The following is a 16,779-nucleotide window of genomic DNA, read 5'->3' on the forward strand; positions in this document are numbered from 1 at the left end:
AGCTGTCCCAGAAAGAAACAGATGGTGTCGGGGTGTGAGGGCTTCTCACCTTACAAGCCTTCAAACAGAGGCTGCATTTGACAGGTATGTTAGACTGGGTATTCTTTTCCTGTATGGACTGGAGTAGATTACTGCTGAGATCCTGACTAACATTCAAATTCTGTTATTTTCTAACTGGAGGACTTCTCAGGTCCCCTTTATTTCTCAATTTATAATCCTGTGATTTATCTTCCCGTGTATTTATGCTCATTTTTAGTTGGGGGGGGATAGAAATTAATTTCAGGATACAGATCGAAACGAGGTGAACTTCTAAGGTAGTTTTAGCTCTATAGTGTTACGAAGAGAACATCATATCAAAGGGGAAAAGAAAAGTAAAATGAGTCTTTCCAATAATATAATAGTTGTTCTATCTATAAAATTAGAAGCAACAATATTTTGATCTGTCTAAAGGCAGAAGCTGGGCCGAATTGTCCCTTGAGGTTCCCTCCCTTCCATCTCAAAAAGAACAGACCACAGATCTGGAGCTAGAAAGGAGCTCAGATCATCATCTAGTAAAAGCTGCTGAGAATCAAAGATGTTAAATGATTTTTCTAAGGTCACACTGGTAGTACATCAAGGGATGTTGAACCCAGATTTTATGGTTGCAAATTTAGTGTACTTTCTGATATGCTACAAACCTTTGGTTCTTATTCCCAGATTTGATTTTGTCTATGTGAAGGAGTTCCATCATCTAAACAATGAGCTTTCCCCCTCAATGTTTACAAAAAAACTTAAGAAAATGTTTCTAGACTTATGTTCCATAGGGAAATCTTGTACATTCCAGAACTTGGTAGCTATGGAAATCACTGTATCTTTGATCACTTCTAAATTCCTGACTATAACTCAGCTGTGACATGTAAAGAAGAAGGGTTTTACATTAACTTGTTTAATTAGCTGACTCTAAGGACCTTATTTCAAGAAAATTTGGGGTAAAGGTTGGTACAGATGTTCTAAGACGTTAAGACAAATAGAGAGACAAACAGAGCATTTATTAAGCACCTGCTTTGTGCCAGACACCGTGTTAAGCATTGGGATATAAATACAAACAAAAATAAAGACAATGCCTGCTCTTTTCATCTGAGGTCTGGGCCTAGGGACTTTGGACCAATAGTTCTGGGCAGTTCAGGAGGAGTTTAAGATGTCTTGTTTAAATCAGTCAATCAAAAACACTTATTAAGTACCCACTAGACTGCTAGTCCACTGGGGATTCTGACACTGAGGACCAGATGCCCACCAGAAGACGTTGGAGTCCCTACCTGCCTGTTCACAGGGAAAGCCTGCTGCCATCACGAATAAAGATTCTTCTAGAAAAGAATATACAATACATGGCCATGAAAAGCACTGAGTGGCAAAGTGGCATTATGATAGTTCTTTGGTTAATTTAACTCATAAATTCATGGAACTCATCAAATCTGTTCCTAGTGGAGCAAATATTGACTTAAATGAGGTTGCAACAATGTTGGGAGTACAGAATTGAAGAATATATGACACCACCAAAATATTAGATAGAACTGACCTCATTCAAAAAAGAACTAAAAATCACGTTCAATGGATTTTGATTTTGGTGATCTTAGTGGCACTGGAACAAAGTCAACCCAGCAAAAGATAAATGATGAACATACTGATTTAAGAGAAATGGAAAAGGTTTTGGATGAGTTAGTTAAAAGATTTACTCAGCAGCTGTTTGAACCAACAGATGACAAATAAAATGAAAGATTAGTTTATGTGACTTATCAAGATATCCATAGCATTCAGGCTTTCCACAAACAGATTTTCATTGCAGTCAAGGCTCCAGAAGAAACCAAATTTCAAGTGCCATTCCTAAGGAAAACGGTATAACCATGCTGTAAAGAGCACAGAGACCCATCGATGTTTACCTGTGTGAAGTGGAACAGAATAACCCTAAGTATCAAAATATTTGAAGACATGGGGACTGTTTCATCTGAAAGCAAGTTTACAATTCATCCTGATCAAGAAGGCAATCTGCAGTAGAGTGAATCAAGTGAAAAACCACCTGGATTGTCTTGAACAATGGAATTCTGGAATGGGTTTAGCAATTTTTGTCAAGTTGGCTTAATTTCCTCTGTGGTCAGACTCATTTTTTCACTTCAGACACAGACACCAGCCAGGGAGGATGTCTATGGTCAGTGTGACACCAACATTAAGACAAGTAGCTTTAGCAGCCCTCTTGTATATAGTTATATTGTGGGAAATCGCTCAATTCATAAATAATTATGACAATGTAATTTGGCATTTATATAAGTAAGGAAATTTCATGAAAATATTTTATAGAGCATAAATCCATTACTACTAAAACATTTGGATTAATTTGATGCTTAAGAACACTTTATGTCATTAACTACTTTCTTTACAATGAAGAATACATACGTATATAATATATATATCAAGTGAAATGATGCTTTTACATCATGTGAGTCTGTTTGCATTAAGTTATTTTAATAGTAAAGGTGTCCACAATAAAACTGAACGTGAACACTCCTGTATGTATCTGTAAAATATTTAGATAGCTCATGAAAAACGTGAAGTATACATCAAATTTTCACCCTGAGCAGCAAAAATAAAGTGTAAATATGAAAAGTAAAAAACAAATACCTAGCATATGCCAGGCACTAGGAAAACAAAAACAAATTAAATGGTTTCTGCCCTCAAGAAGCTTACAGTTTAGATGGGGAAGACAACATGTATATATGTGTGTGTGTATTTTTAATACAATATTTATGAAATAAATGCAGAATTGATAATGTAATATTTTAGAGGGTAGGAATCAGGAAAGACTTCAGGGATAGAGCGATCCAAATTGAGTTTGAATAAAATAAGGAATCTTAAAAGACCGAGGTCAGTTGGGGTGGCTAGGTAGCACAGTGAATAGAGCACTGGCCCTGGAGTCAGGATGACCTGAGTTCAAATATGGCCTCAGACACTTAACACTTACTAGCCGTGTGACCTTTGGGCAAGTCACTTAACCCCAATTGCCCCTCCAAAAAAATAAATAAATAAATAAATGGACAGATAGATAAATAAATAAATAAATGGATGAATGAATGAATAAATAAATAAATGGATGAATGAATGAATGGATGGATGGATGGATGGATGGATGGATGGATGGATGGATAGATAGATAGATAGATAGATAGATAGATAGATAGATAGATAGATAGATAGATAGATCAATAAATGCATGAATGAATGAATGAATGAATGAATGAATGAATGAATGAATGAATGAATGAACAAATAAATAAAAGATCCAGGTCAGGAGGTAGTGCATTTCAGGTATGTCAGCCTGGGCAAAGATAAGGAGATGGGCAGATGGGAGAGCCCTGTGTGCATCAAAAGCCCAAACAGGAGACTGAAGCTAGTTTAGGAAAAGTTTTAAATGCCAGACAGAGGAACTCGGTTTTGTCCCAGAGATAATACTGAACCACTGGGATCTACTGAGCAGAAGAGTAACATGGTAAAAACTGTGCTTTAGAAAAATCACTTAAGCAGTTGTTTGAAAAATGTATTGGACTGGAGAAATCTGAGATAAGGAAGTCAACTAGCAGACTATTGCAAGAGTCCAGGCAAAAGATAATGAGGGCTTGAGAGGGGAGGCGGTGTGATTATGTAAGAGCTATGGTGGAGGGAGAAGTGGCCAGATCTGACAACTCATTGGATACCTGTGGGAAGGGACAGCGAGGAGAAGGCTGATAACTGGGGTGACTTGGCAGGCTGATGCTACCCTCAGGAGGCTCTGTTTGGGATATTCTGAGTTAGAGAGATCTATGAAATATTCTATTTGAAATGGCCGTTGGGCAGTTGGTGATGCAGGTGGCAGGGAGGGAGAGAAGAAAAAGAAGGAGGAGAGGGAGATGGGAAATGGTAGAGGAGAAAGAGTAAGTGAACCCATAGAGATTGATGAGGTCACCAAGAGTGTGGAGAGAGAGCACAGGCCCTAAAAAACATCCCGCAAGTACACCCACAGTTGGGGACAGAGCATATACGACATCCAACAAAGGAGACTAAGGAAAGGTCAGGTAGGGGGAAGGAAAACCATGAAAAAAATCATGAAAACCCAGAGATGAAAGAGTATCCAGGGAGAGAAGGCAGTAAATAATATTCAATGCTGCAAAAAGGTCAAGAAGGATGAGGACTGAGAAGAGCCCCTTAGATGTGGCAATTAAGAGATTGCTGGCAACTTTGGAGGAAGCACCTTCAGTTAGGTGATGAGGTCAGATGCCAGACTGCCAAAGCTCGAAAAGTAGTTACCTTTTTCTAGGAGTTTAGCTGTGAAACAGGTAAGATGTAGGACCCCAGCTATGATAGAGTCAAGCAGATTTTGAAGGCTGGGGAAAACCTGGGTATGTTGACAGGTGGCCAGGAAAGAGGCAGATGATAAGGAGATATTCTAGATTAGAGAGGGGCATGACTATGGAGGCAACATGCCTGAGAAGATATGGTCGGGGTTGGTATAATGGACATTTATAATATTTATCAATTAAGCTCACCGTTTTATGTGGCCACAGTTTATTGGCATCCCAAAACATTTACAACAGATCACTGATCACAGATCACCATAACAGACAGATATAACAATAATGAAAAAGTTTGAAATACTGTAAGAATTATCAAAATGTGACACAGAGACACGATGTGAGCACATGCTATTATTACATGGAGCCAACAGACTTGCTGAACGAAAGGTTGCCACAAACTTTCAATTTGTAAAAAATGCAATATGAGCAAGGCACAATAAAGCAAAGTTCAATAAAATGAAGTATGCTTGTAGAAAGGAAGACTATGACCCAGACATAGTAACTCCTTGAGAAAGGCCACAGTAGATCCAAAAATACTGTCCTAACTTTGGAATAAAATGACTTAGGAGCTGGTAGCTAGATGTCCAGAATTTGGTGAGCCAGCAATTTGGATAGAGTGAATGTGAAAGGAGAGAATGCTACGTGCTAGCAGCAGAGAGAGTCTGCAAGTGGCAATGGGGAACAAAAAAATAATCTAATTCTCCATCCAGGACCAGGATGTTAGGGAGTAAGAAAGAAGGGGATGCAGTGACTTGGGGATGGATGACAATGACACCATGTATGCTAAAAGATGGAAGGAGCATGAGACAAAAAGGTATAAAATTTAGAAAATATGGTAAATGACAAAATGTAGTATCTGAAATGATACAGGGTATGCTGAAGCTTTTCTGCCCTCCCAGGGGTCTTGTGGACTTCTGAGGTAGTCTCTCATCAAGAGCCACCACACAGAACAGCTTTGGACTTCTCCAGGGTTTCTAGATGGATTCCAGCAACTGAGGGTGGTGAGATACGGTCTTAGAGTGCTCTGCACCCAGCCCATACTAGTTAGAACGTGTGTTAAGATTACGGCCAGCCAATAAATACCAAACAGCAGCTTGCTGCAATATTAACATGTAGATACTAGGATGAAATACAAGAAGTTTAATGTCCTTCAATGTCTAAAATTTAAATCTTGAAAGCTTTGAATGCCAGACTCAGTAAAAGTAAAAGTAAAGCTAACTCAGTGAGAGGACTGTACCGTATGCTTTTATTTCCCACTTCTTTGCCCAGCTGACATGCATTATCATCCGCATCACCCCCCAATTTCTACTGTTCTATTCATGCATCAAAGCTTATCTTTCTTTGGGACCAGAAGCCAAGGGAAGAGAGTGTGAAATGGCAGAGAAGACCAAGAGCATGAGTGCTCATGATGTGACTATCAAGACTAACCAAGCTCTGTGGATTGCTGCACAGAACCCCAAACACTGCTGGTGATGTAGTTAATGGAAGTTCTGTTTCGTATACTCTAGAAGCAGAGAATGACTGGCTGATGGACGGGCAGTAGAGGGAGTCCCCTCAAAGATCATTTAGTCTAAGTTGGAGGAACATTCCCATCACCCCCCTTCCCTGCTTCGTTTTGGCCCAATCCCCATTTCCCCTTTACGACTCTACCTGAGAGTCACATTAAGGTACTGGAAGATTTCTCTTCATCAGCTAAAGCAGCCACAAGCAGCATACATGTAAAGCAGCATACAAGAATAAAGTCATGGCACTGGCTTCCCAAATATACCTTGAAAAGGAGATTGGAACTTTGATGTCCAAATGAATCTTGCCAATTCAACAAGCTAGATATCTATTCTGTGCAAGACACTGGAGACAGAAAGACAGAGACACCAATAGACAAGTTAGCTGGGTCATAATGATTCAAGGGCAGTGTGGTGGAATGGCCCCAGGAGAGGACTCTGGAGATTTCTGCTTGGCCCTGGGCAGTCCCACATTTTGATCAATAACCTGGCTAAAAGCAGAGATGGTCTTCTCCCCAGCTCTGCGGAGGGCCCAAAGCTGGGAGGACGAGCTGTCAGACTGGCTGCCAGCATCAGCATCCCAAAGGCTCACTGCCCAGAGCAAGCATCCTCTGTCAGAAAACCAGGCATCAGGCCAGAAATGGCCCTTGGGCTGCAGTGAGCAGACTCCTGCTCCCCAGCATTGGGAGGAATTGAAAGAGATGAAATATAACAGGGATAAAGGTCAAGTAGGGCACTTGGGTACAAAATATCAACTTCACAAGTATAAGATGGAAAGAAAGAAGGGAGAGAAGGGAGGAAGGAAATAAGCATTTCCTAAGCATCTATGTGCCAAGCACTGTGCTAAGCTTTTTAAAAATATTATGGCATTTGATCCTCATGATAAGTCTGGGAGAAAAGTGCAATTACTTACAGATGAGGAAACTGAGGCAAACATAGTTTAAGTGATATTCCCAGGGTCACCCAGCTGGTAAATGTCTGAGACCACATTTGAACTCAGGTCTTCCTGACTTCCAGTTCTAGTCGCTGGAGAAAAGATCTTGGGGGTTTTAGTGATATGAGTCAGCAGGGTGTGAAGTGGTAGGCTGCATTAGGAGGGGCTCAGCTTCATCACACTGGAGCATCATGTTCAGTCCCAGGTACCAGTTTAAAGAGGTCACTGACAGCCTGGGGGGTGTTTGAGGAGAACAATCAAGCTTAGAGAAGGGCCTGAAGGTCTCATTACTCAAAGAGCACTTTTTAAATTCAATTTATTTTTAGTTTTCAATATTCACTTTTATAAGATTTTGAGTTCTAAATTTTTCCCCTTCCCAAGACAGCATGCAATCTGATATGGGCTCTACATGTACAATCATATTAACATTTGAAGAGCATGTGATGAGACTGGGGATAGAACCTGGAGAAGAGAGAGCTCAAGGAGAACATGATGGCTGCCTTCAAGGATATAAAAGGCTAGGTCATGGAGGAGGGATCAGACTTGTTCTGTCTGGTTCAGAAGGCAGAACAGAAGCAATACAATGGGAGCTGACCCAAAGTTCAAAGTGCTGCCTTGAGAGACCCCTGGCCTTGGAAGGCTTCAAACACAAGTTGGACAATTACTTGGGGCACACGTGACATGTGAGTTGGACTAGAGAGCCACTAAAGTCCCTTCCAATCCACAAGTTCTGGGATTCATGAAAAAGCAGCCAGTCCCTGCCAGGAACTTACATTCTCAACTCACACACAGATAAGTCCATATAGATAATGCTAAAGCATTCATTAAGTCCTTAACTGTGTGCCAAGGGCTGGATACTGATACAAAAGTAAGAAGGGGCATGGTGGAGGGCAGCTAGGGAAGCCAGTGCAGCAATTAGACATGTCACTGAGCCATTCCTTTCAGAAGCAATGGTAGGGATGATTTTTTTGAGAGTTTAAACGAAGAGGCAGAAGCAGAGGAGTCAAACAGAGTTGCAAATGGCCAGAGGGAAAATGAAGACACTTGGGCCCAGGAAATTCAGAGCCAAATGGCTTAGCTCCTCTCAGACACTGTCTCTGGAATCTGGTCTGGAGGGTGGCAAAACAGCATGAACAGAATGGAAAATGTCCTGAGCTGATGCCAATCCTGTAGAAGGTGGTACCTGAGCTATGGTTTGAAGAAAACCAGGGATTCTGTGAAGCACAGGGGGGCTACCTGTCCTTCAAACTCTTCTCCTTGGAAGGATATACACTGCCACTAACACTGAAAACATGTCTGCACTCCTCTTTGGGCACAGCCTTCTCTTTAAGCCAATGGAGGACAATCTTCATTCTTTGAGGGTATCACTGGGATTTCTGAAGTAGCACAAAGTCATTCTGGGGAAGAAGGTCAAGGAACAAGCTTAGTAGTACTGTTTGGGATGACAATTGAGGTCAGACAATAAAGTAAAGAGACAGACATTCTTGTTTGTTCTGTAAACAGGCTCCAACAATTCCAGAACTCTTTGGACCATTGGCAGCCTCATGAGAATAAATGTCCATTTGACACAAGTGGCTGGCTGCTTTGGGAAAGCAGGCACTCATGGACTTGTCTCACTACTTTGAATGGTGAAGGTGGGGATACAGGAGTGCCTGGGCACTGTGCAGGCCCCCCGCCCCCCACCCCCCGCCAAAAGATGCTATGATAGTTGCCTTTCCTTAGAGTTCATCCTGGTTCTAAGAACAGAGTTATGCAATATCAAGATAACATGCTGCTGAGAAATTTACTCTGTCTAGCATTTGAAAATGTGAAACCACACATCCTTTCTGGATGACTTAATGCTTGCCTTAGATCAAGAATTCGATTTTTTCTTTGTTTTAAGTATATTTCCTTTCCATTCACTCCTTGTAAGTTTTCAGTCAAAAGAAAAAAAATACACACTAAAAAAACACCAACCTGATTTTCTGGGTAAAAAACATATCCTAGGACAGACTTAGACAGTTTAGGAGCTAGAAATAGCAAGGTTCAACTTTTGTTTCTGATGTGTACTAGCACTGTGAAGCCCTAGAAACTCTGGGAGCCTATTTCCTTCTCTGGAGAATGAGGGTTAGAGGGAAGAACAAATGACAAAGTGTATTTAAAGGGCTTTACAGATTTGAAAGCACTAAATAAATATCAATTATTTTCATCATCATCTTTATTATCAACATCATCATCAAATGACTAGACCAGAGGAGGGTTTCTTCACCTTTTCTATGTCCTGGACCCCTTGGGAAGTCTGGGAAAGCCTATGGACTCCTCAGAATCATGTTTTTAAATGCAAGAAATAAAGAGAATTACAAAAACTACTATTATGCTGAAATGCAATTATAAAAAAAAAGCTCCCAGACCCTGGCTTAAGAATTCCTGAATTTATCAAAGCCATGAACTAGCCTAACAGTTTTTTAAATTACAGCCACAGTAGAATGAATACTAGGCTGAAAGTCAGGAAATTTGAGTTCTAATCCCAGTTCTCTTAATGGCTTGCTGTGTAACTGAGCCAATTTCTTCCCTTCACTAGGCCTCGGTTCCCTGAATCTTTAAAATGGGGGATTTGGATTAACTGATCTCTAAGGTCTCTCTCTCTCTCTCAGTGCTGACATTCCATTAATAAATGGTTCTCTACTGATACAGTATACTAAATAGTGCTTTTATTACTTTGAAAGGTGTCTTACGTCACCAACAACATTTTATTTGGGGTTATGCTGGCACAACATAGTTTTGTGCAACAACCCAGATAAGCTGATTAGTGCTAATAGACAAATCATGACAATTCATATTCCTTGACTTCTCTATGGCCACTTTCTCCTTGAAACTCTCTGCCTGTTCTTGGGATTATTTGTGGATTCCTGTATTTCTCTAAAGCTTAGTCCTTGCCCCTCAATTATTTTTTTCTGCCCCCTTCTCTCAGGGAGCTCATCAACTTTCATGGCACCAATTATTACTTCCATGCTAATGACTTTGCCAATCTGTCACCTGCATTTTAGTCCCATATTTCAAACTGCCCAGAGACAATCTTCATTTGGATATTCCTACTTCACCTCAAACTCAACAGGCATAAATGTGAATAATTCATTTTCTTCCAAAACTCAGTATCCTTCCTAAGTAACCAAGTGATGTCAATGGCAGCACCATTCTTCCAGTCACTCGGGCAAAAGTCATCCTTAGCCCCTCTTTCTTCTTTGTTCCCTATAACTAATTTCTCACCAAGTCCCACCAACTCATTCCTGCTGCACTCTCACTGCCATCACCTTAGGCCAGGCCTTGATGGCTGGATTATTGCACCTGTTTCTGAACTCATCTTCCTACATCTAGCCTCTCTTACACTGACATCTTCCTAAAGCACTCCATTCATCATGTTACTTCCCTGCTTGAAGCCTTGCCTTGGAGGCCATCTTACCTAACCCCCTTTGTTTGTAATTAAGGCAGTGATGGCCAAGAGAGGAAAATAAGTTGTCTAAAGTGACTTAGGCAGTGATATACCTTAGGACTGGTGGGGCCAGAACTGGAACTGAGGTTACAGGATCATAGATTTAGAAATGAAAGGGGTCTTAGGAATCCAACTCTCATTTGAAATGAGCAGAATGATGCCAAGAGATGTCAAATGACTTCTCTAAAGTCATATAAAACAGGGAATACCACTACTACAACTACTACTACTACAACAATACCCCTTCTACTACAATAATAATAATAGCATTTATATAGCATTTTACAGCTCACAAATTGCTTACATATGGTATCTCATTTGATCCTCACCCCAACCACGGGAGGAAGGTGCTATTATTATCATCCCTATTTTACGGATAAGGAAATTGAGACTGAGAGAACTTAAGTGACTTGCCCAGAGTCACACAACCAGTAAGTGTCTAAGGCAGAATTCAAATCCAGGGCTTCCTGACTTCAGGTCCAACACTAGACATTCAAAATACTGCAACTCCTTGGTTCCAAAACCAAAGTTCTTGCCACCACACCACAAATCTCCAACCTCTTCTACCTGCCTTTCAAGATCTCCATAATCGGGCCCTACACTACAAATCTAAATGTGTTTCTCACTGCTCTCCAGAACACATTCTCCACTCTAATCAACATTCTTGATGCCTGCCAAGCTCACTTCTGCCTCATGCAGTTTTCTAGCCTAAAATGGCTTCCTAAAAGAGAGGAGAAAGGGGATCTGAGACAGCACAAAATCAGAGAAACCCGTTCATTCACAGAACACAGAATGATCAAACTGTAAAGATTCACTTTATAGAGGAGGAGACAGACTGGCTAGTTAGGGAAGTTTCTGTGACTTCTGCCTAACTCAGCCAGACCTTGATCCTTAAAAATATAAGCATCAACTATGTATCTCAAAGCAACAATTTCCAAAAGAAATACCTTAACTTTGGGTAATTGTAAAATGAATCAAGGGAGCAAAAGAGGAACCCCTCTTCCAATGAAGGGGCTATGCGGTGGCTGTTTGTACTTATACCTGTGAACAAAGGACAGTGCTGTGTCTGGACTAACAATCAGAAAGCACTCTATGTGGAGCCTCGTTCATCCCTATTCTGCCTTCCCCCAGCCCAACACAGACCCTTTCCCCTCTCCTACTGTCTTTACCTGTAATAGGAAAAATACTATGAAAAAAGGGGAAAAAGGGAAAAGCAAACTATATTCAATGTTATTCAGTTTCATATATAATCCTCCTTTTCTGTTCTACTTTGCACATGGAAATACTAATTTTATTCGATGTTTGTTAAGTTCAGATTTTTTAAAATTAAGTATAAAATCTAGTCTCTCTCTTTCATTTTACAAATGAGGAAGCTGAGACCCTGAAGTTACATACCCATAACAGAGCTAGATTTAAAGTCAAATCTTTGGATAATGAAGCCAGGCTTCTTTCTACATACTGTATTGTCTCCCATTTTATATAGTTGTTTTTGATTGGAGGAAATAAACTGGGTAGGGGGAGGGGAAGGTGTATTTACTGCAAACAACCCAGAAGCCTGATGTTCTATAATACCACAATACTGATGCTCCCAAAGAAAAAACAGTTCTCTTCCTTCCTTTACAGAAACTGAAGTTCCTAAACAATAGGTTCATTCTCATCTGCACATTATGATGCTTAACAGAATCCTGAAGTCAAAGTGAAATAGATCATAAATTCAAAATCCTTTGAGCCATTAACATTTACTCCAGTCAAAAACCTTCAAAAATAGTTTGTAAGGTTTGTCAAAGACGGGAGATAAAGATAGTTTATTCTTTTAATAATCCTTAATACTACACAGTAAACGTCACATTTTGAACAGAAACCACAAAATGCCAGAGACATCATTGGTTTTCTGGCCCCTTGTCTGTGTGCAGCCATTGCTGAAAGAGACAGTGCGTGCATTTTAGCTACTACCAGGGCACAGGCCAGTGTGATGACTGCTTGGCAAAGTCTCTACCCTGCAATCTTCTTGAAGATCATCCCACGTATTTACAGGGCAGCTGCCAAAGCTAGCTCAGACTCTTCCAACTCCTGGACTCTGGTCCCTGCCTGGATCTATGCTACCTTCCTGCCTCAAGTGACATCTCTGGACTTGTCCTATCCCTGCTCCTCCCGCCTTTAACTCAAGCATTAACCAGAAGGCTGCCACCTGGTCCTGCTAGCTCAGTCTGCTCCTTCTGAATTCAGTTACTCAGCTGCCAAACTCCCGGTACAGCTGCGACCCTGTGTGCACTCCCAACACTTTACTTTGTCGCCTTACTGAGAAAGCAAACGTAAAAACTCCCCCCATTCCCTCGGCTCTGCATCATCAGACCCTCGATCCATAAAGCTAGAGCAATGATCCTCTTTTCTGTTTTTCTTTGCTGTGCCATGCTCACCTAAAAATGCCTCACAATAAAGTTTGCTTCACTTCCAGTATTTCCAGCTGTTCTTAAAGCTCCCTACAACTTCTTGGAAGAAGTCCTTAGTAGTGCCTGCTATCAGCACAGCAGTGGCCTGCCTCCCTTTACAATTCCACTGAATCATTTCCATCTTAAGATTTAGCATGGGTGTCTCAAATTCAAATGACATGGCTTTTTAATACTAAACTGTTTCCATCTGAATCTTTGCTTCTTTTCAAAGAGACATGGCCATCAGATTCAGAGCAGAGCAATGGACTTGGTATCAGGAAGGGTCTGGGTCTAAACCCCACTTCTGATACTGTATGACCCTGGGCAAGTCACTTCCCCTCTCTGGAGCCTCCTCATTCTTTATAAAGCTGAAAAAGACATAGAAATATCAGCTCCAATTATCAGAAAAAGGCTCAGAGAGCTGCATAAGAGGACTTGAGGCAAAGGATAATGATGGCTTGATACTACACTGTCAAAGGTAAAACACCCCCTCTTCGTTTTGGCTAATGAACAATAAAAAGACAAGAGCAGAAAGAAACTCATACAGTCTGTCAAAATCCCACTGAGACAGTCATGGGGAACTATTTACAGGAATGTACTTTGTAGTGGAGTTTGGATAATTGTTGGGAAGTCTCTGCTGGATCATATCAATATGTGCTAATACATTATAAATATCTTTCAAACAAACTTTGGGACAGGCAGCTACCTTAGCCAGAGGAGCAGATACTACTATTCCAGAATAAAACAACTTGCACAGTATCACTAACATCAACCAACAGCCCTCAGGCATTTAGGGGAAGAAAACTGCTCTTCTGACCGTTACCCAAAATAGCTAAGTTAGTGTAAACATAAGCACAGCACTCTATTAAAAATGAGGAAAATATCAAGGGACAGATCATTTCCTGGAGGGTAGAGACTATTGTTTGTTTTGTTCTTGTTATATCATTCAGTTGTTTCCGTCATGCCCAACTCTTTGTGACACCGTTTAGTGTTTTCTTGGCAAAGATACTAGAGTGCTTTGCCATTTCTTTCTCCAACTCATTTTACATATGAGGAAACCCTTGCACACAACAGGCAATGTATGTGCTGAACACGGCTAATATGGCCATGTTTTAAATTACTTCATATGCATAACCTATATCAAACTGGTTAGTCACAAAAAGACCAAAAAAAGAATATTTTCATGTACACAGAGCAACATAGAGAATTCAATATAAAACCATGAATTTCCATTTCAGACTGTTCATTAAAAAAAACCACTATAATAAATCCTACAATGTCGCTTTCAAAGCTACCCCACTTTTCTGTGCTCCATTCCAAGTTCTTTTGTTCTCTGCTGTACATTTGTTTTCTCCCTCCCTCCCTCCCCACACCACTCCAGAGAAGGCTACAATCTAATGCACATATATACATGAGCAAAGATAGCATGGAAAAGGAAGATATAAATTTTTTAAAATATGCAAAAGGGAGATAAAAATATAAAATATTTTCTTAAAATGATGCATCTTAAATTTAATAAATTTATTGTAAATTTGTGGGTTTTCTTCTGTACTGAAATTCTGAAGATTTAATATCGCATCATTTAACCATATAGTATCATTGTAAACAAGTCATTACACACGTATTCTTGCCAACGCATGCTGAACTTCCCAACAATGAGCACAATGCCTGCCTGCCAACACTTGCTTGTTAAGACCTGTCAATGGACTTGACCACTAATCAGTTATAACTTGCATTTTGTGTGTTTATTTGAAAAATAATTTACTCACTACAACTTTAACTCTGTTACACAACAGATGAAATATGTATGGTTTTTCAAAATTTTCTTGTCTTCTTTTCCTCATGCTTTCACCACACCCTTAATTTTATTCAACACACCCCAATTGCAGTCCAGACTATTACCACCTCCTTGGATCATTCTAGTACCCCTTCCAGGGGTCAGCATTACCCACTTTGTAAACCTATGGTCTTCTCTGTCCCCACTCTCCATGGAAACTCACCTGTCTTGACAGCCTGAGAGACAAGAGCATGAACTCCATCCAAGGTAGGGGGTCTGAAACCTTAGCCTGAGAGTCCTCCTCCCTCCCTACAATGGGGCAGGGGGCTCCCTCTTTGAAGGAACTATTTATTCCCTACTTATATGGGGACTGTGAAGGTTCTCTCAATTATTTTCCCAAACATTTTCATTAACTACAACTACACTGTAGCAAAGAAAATTTGCCATGTTGAAGATCACACTTGTCAAGGGCAATGTAGTTTCTGGTCAGCAACATTACTCTTAAGAGAAGGGAAAAAATAGGGTTTTTTTTCTTTTTACTATCTCTGCACTTGAAAATGTCAGCTTGATTCAAGGCAAAATTTTATATGCCACAAACTTGATCTTTCTGAAAAGTACTTTACATTTCAAAAGTAAATGTAAACCATCTTATCTCAATTTTCTCTCTCCTCTAGGGCCCATTGTAGTGCTTGGCACTCAGTGAGCTTTTCAAGAAACATTTGCCGAATGGAGTAAGTAGAATTACCTAAGTAACTCAGCAACAAATCCTCCTCCCCAACTTCGAATTCTAGGTGAAGCTATATCTTAAAAATACAACTAAAATAAGCCTGAGCAGGTAGGTGGCACTGCACTAGGTAAAGCACCAGCCTGGAATCAGGATGACTCATCATCCCAAGTTCAAATTCAGCCTCAAACACTTCCTAGCTGTGTGACCCTGGGCAAATCACCTCATCTTGTCTGCCTCGGTTTCCTCATCTGTCAAGTGGGTTGGAGAAGGAAAGGGCAAAGCACTCTAGTATCCCTGCCAAGAAAATTCCAAATGGGGTCACAGAGTTGGACACAACTGAAATGACTTAATGATGACAAAGTAAGCATTCCTTCCTTTTAAATGTCCTAGATGTGAAGCACAATAACATACTAGAAAGAACACTGATGATGTAGTCAGAGAACTGGGTTCAAATGCTAGCTCTGCTACTCACTGATGATCTCGGGGCAGTCTATATACTTTCCTCTCTATACTTCAGTTTTCTCATCTGTAAAATAAGGGTGTTGGACTAGATAAGATTCCTTCAAGCTCTACATCTGTGATTTTCATTGTGCATATTGTGGAAATGGAGAAACTGTAGAAAAATCACTTGAAAAAATGTTTCATGGTTATGTCTCCACAACTGCATAAAAACAATGTGAGGTCCAAGAAGGTAAAGCAGTTTTCCCAAGACCAGTCAGGTATCAGAGGTAAGAATCAAACGCAGGGGTTCTGACTCCAGATGTGACACTTTCCAGACCAGCATCCCTACCTACCTACTGAACGTGTACTAGATGGAAGTCCCATAGGCAATTCACTATGTCTAACACAGAACTCAAAACGTTTTCCCCAAAGCTCTTCCTATTTCTGCCCGGTTCCCGACATCAGCGTCTCCTTTTCCTCATTCTCTCTCAGTCCCTAAATGCAGTAAGTTGCCAAATCTTGTTTCTCCCTATGCCACATCTCTCATGTCTATCCTCTCCTCCAATCACACAGCCACCCTCCTATTCCAAACCCTCATCATCTCTCACCTAGATTACTACAATAGACTCCTAATTGATCTCCATGCCTCAGGGCTGTCCTCCACCAATCTATCCACCATCCACCAGCCAAACTGATTTTCAGATTTTCCTTAAATATGGTTCTGACTCTTTCACTCCCCTTCCTACTCAAGAACCTCCCTGATTACCCCAAGGATCAAATCTAAAATCCTCTCCTTGGCATTTAAAGGCCTCCAGAGTCTGGCTCCAACCTGTCTTCCCACTCTGATTCCACTCTTGCTCCTCCCTTTCTCCATGCCGTATCTGGAATGCATCCACTCCTTGTGGCTAGCTCTCATAACCCTGAGTCTCTTTCAAAGCTCAGCTAAAGGGTTACCTTCTCTGGGAAACCATTCCTGACCCCTGACCCCTTCCAGATGTTAGCACCCCCCCAACTTCCTTGTATCCAGTTTGCATACCACCATACATTTTATTTTTTTAATTTTAATTAATTTCTTTGTTTCCTTTTAGTTTACAGGATTCAATTCCACAATTCCTTGAGTTTCACATTTTGTCCCCCTCCCT

The 16,779-nt window shown here is 40.6% G+C and overlaps 1 pseudogene; it reads left to right on the forward strand.

Moving 5' to 3' along the window:
* Positions 1-1,258: 1,258 nt before the first annotated feature.
* Positions 1,259-2,116, forward strand: LOC138143972 (transcription factor E2F6 pseudogene; annotated as a pseudogene).
* The last annotated feature ends 14,663 nt before the right edge of the window (positions 2,117-16,779 follow it).

Source organism: Petaurus breviceps, unplaced genomic scaffold (genome assembly GCF_028583685.1).
Source record: "Petaurus breviceps papuanus isolate PSGF00001 unplaced genomic scaffold, PetGlider_PUasm1.0 90681, whole genome shotgun sequence".
In the NCBI taxonomy this organism is placed as follows: Eukaryota; Metazoa; Chordata; class Mammalia; order Diprotodontia; family Petauridae; genus Petaurus; species Petaurus breviceps.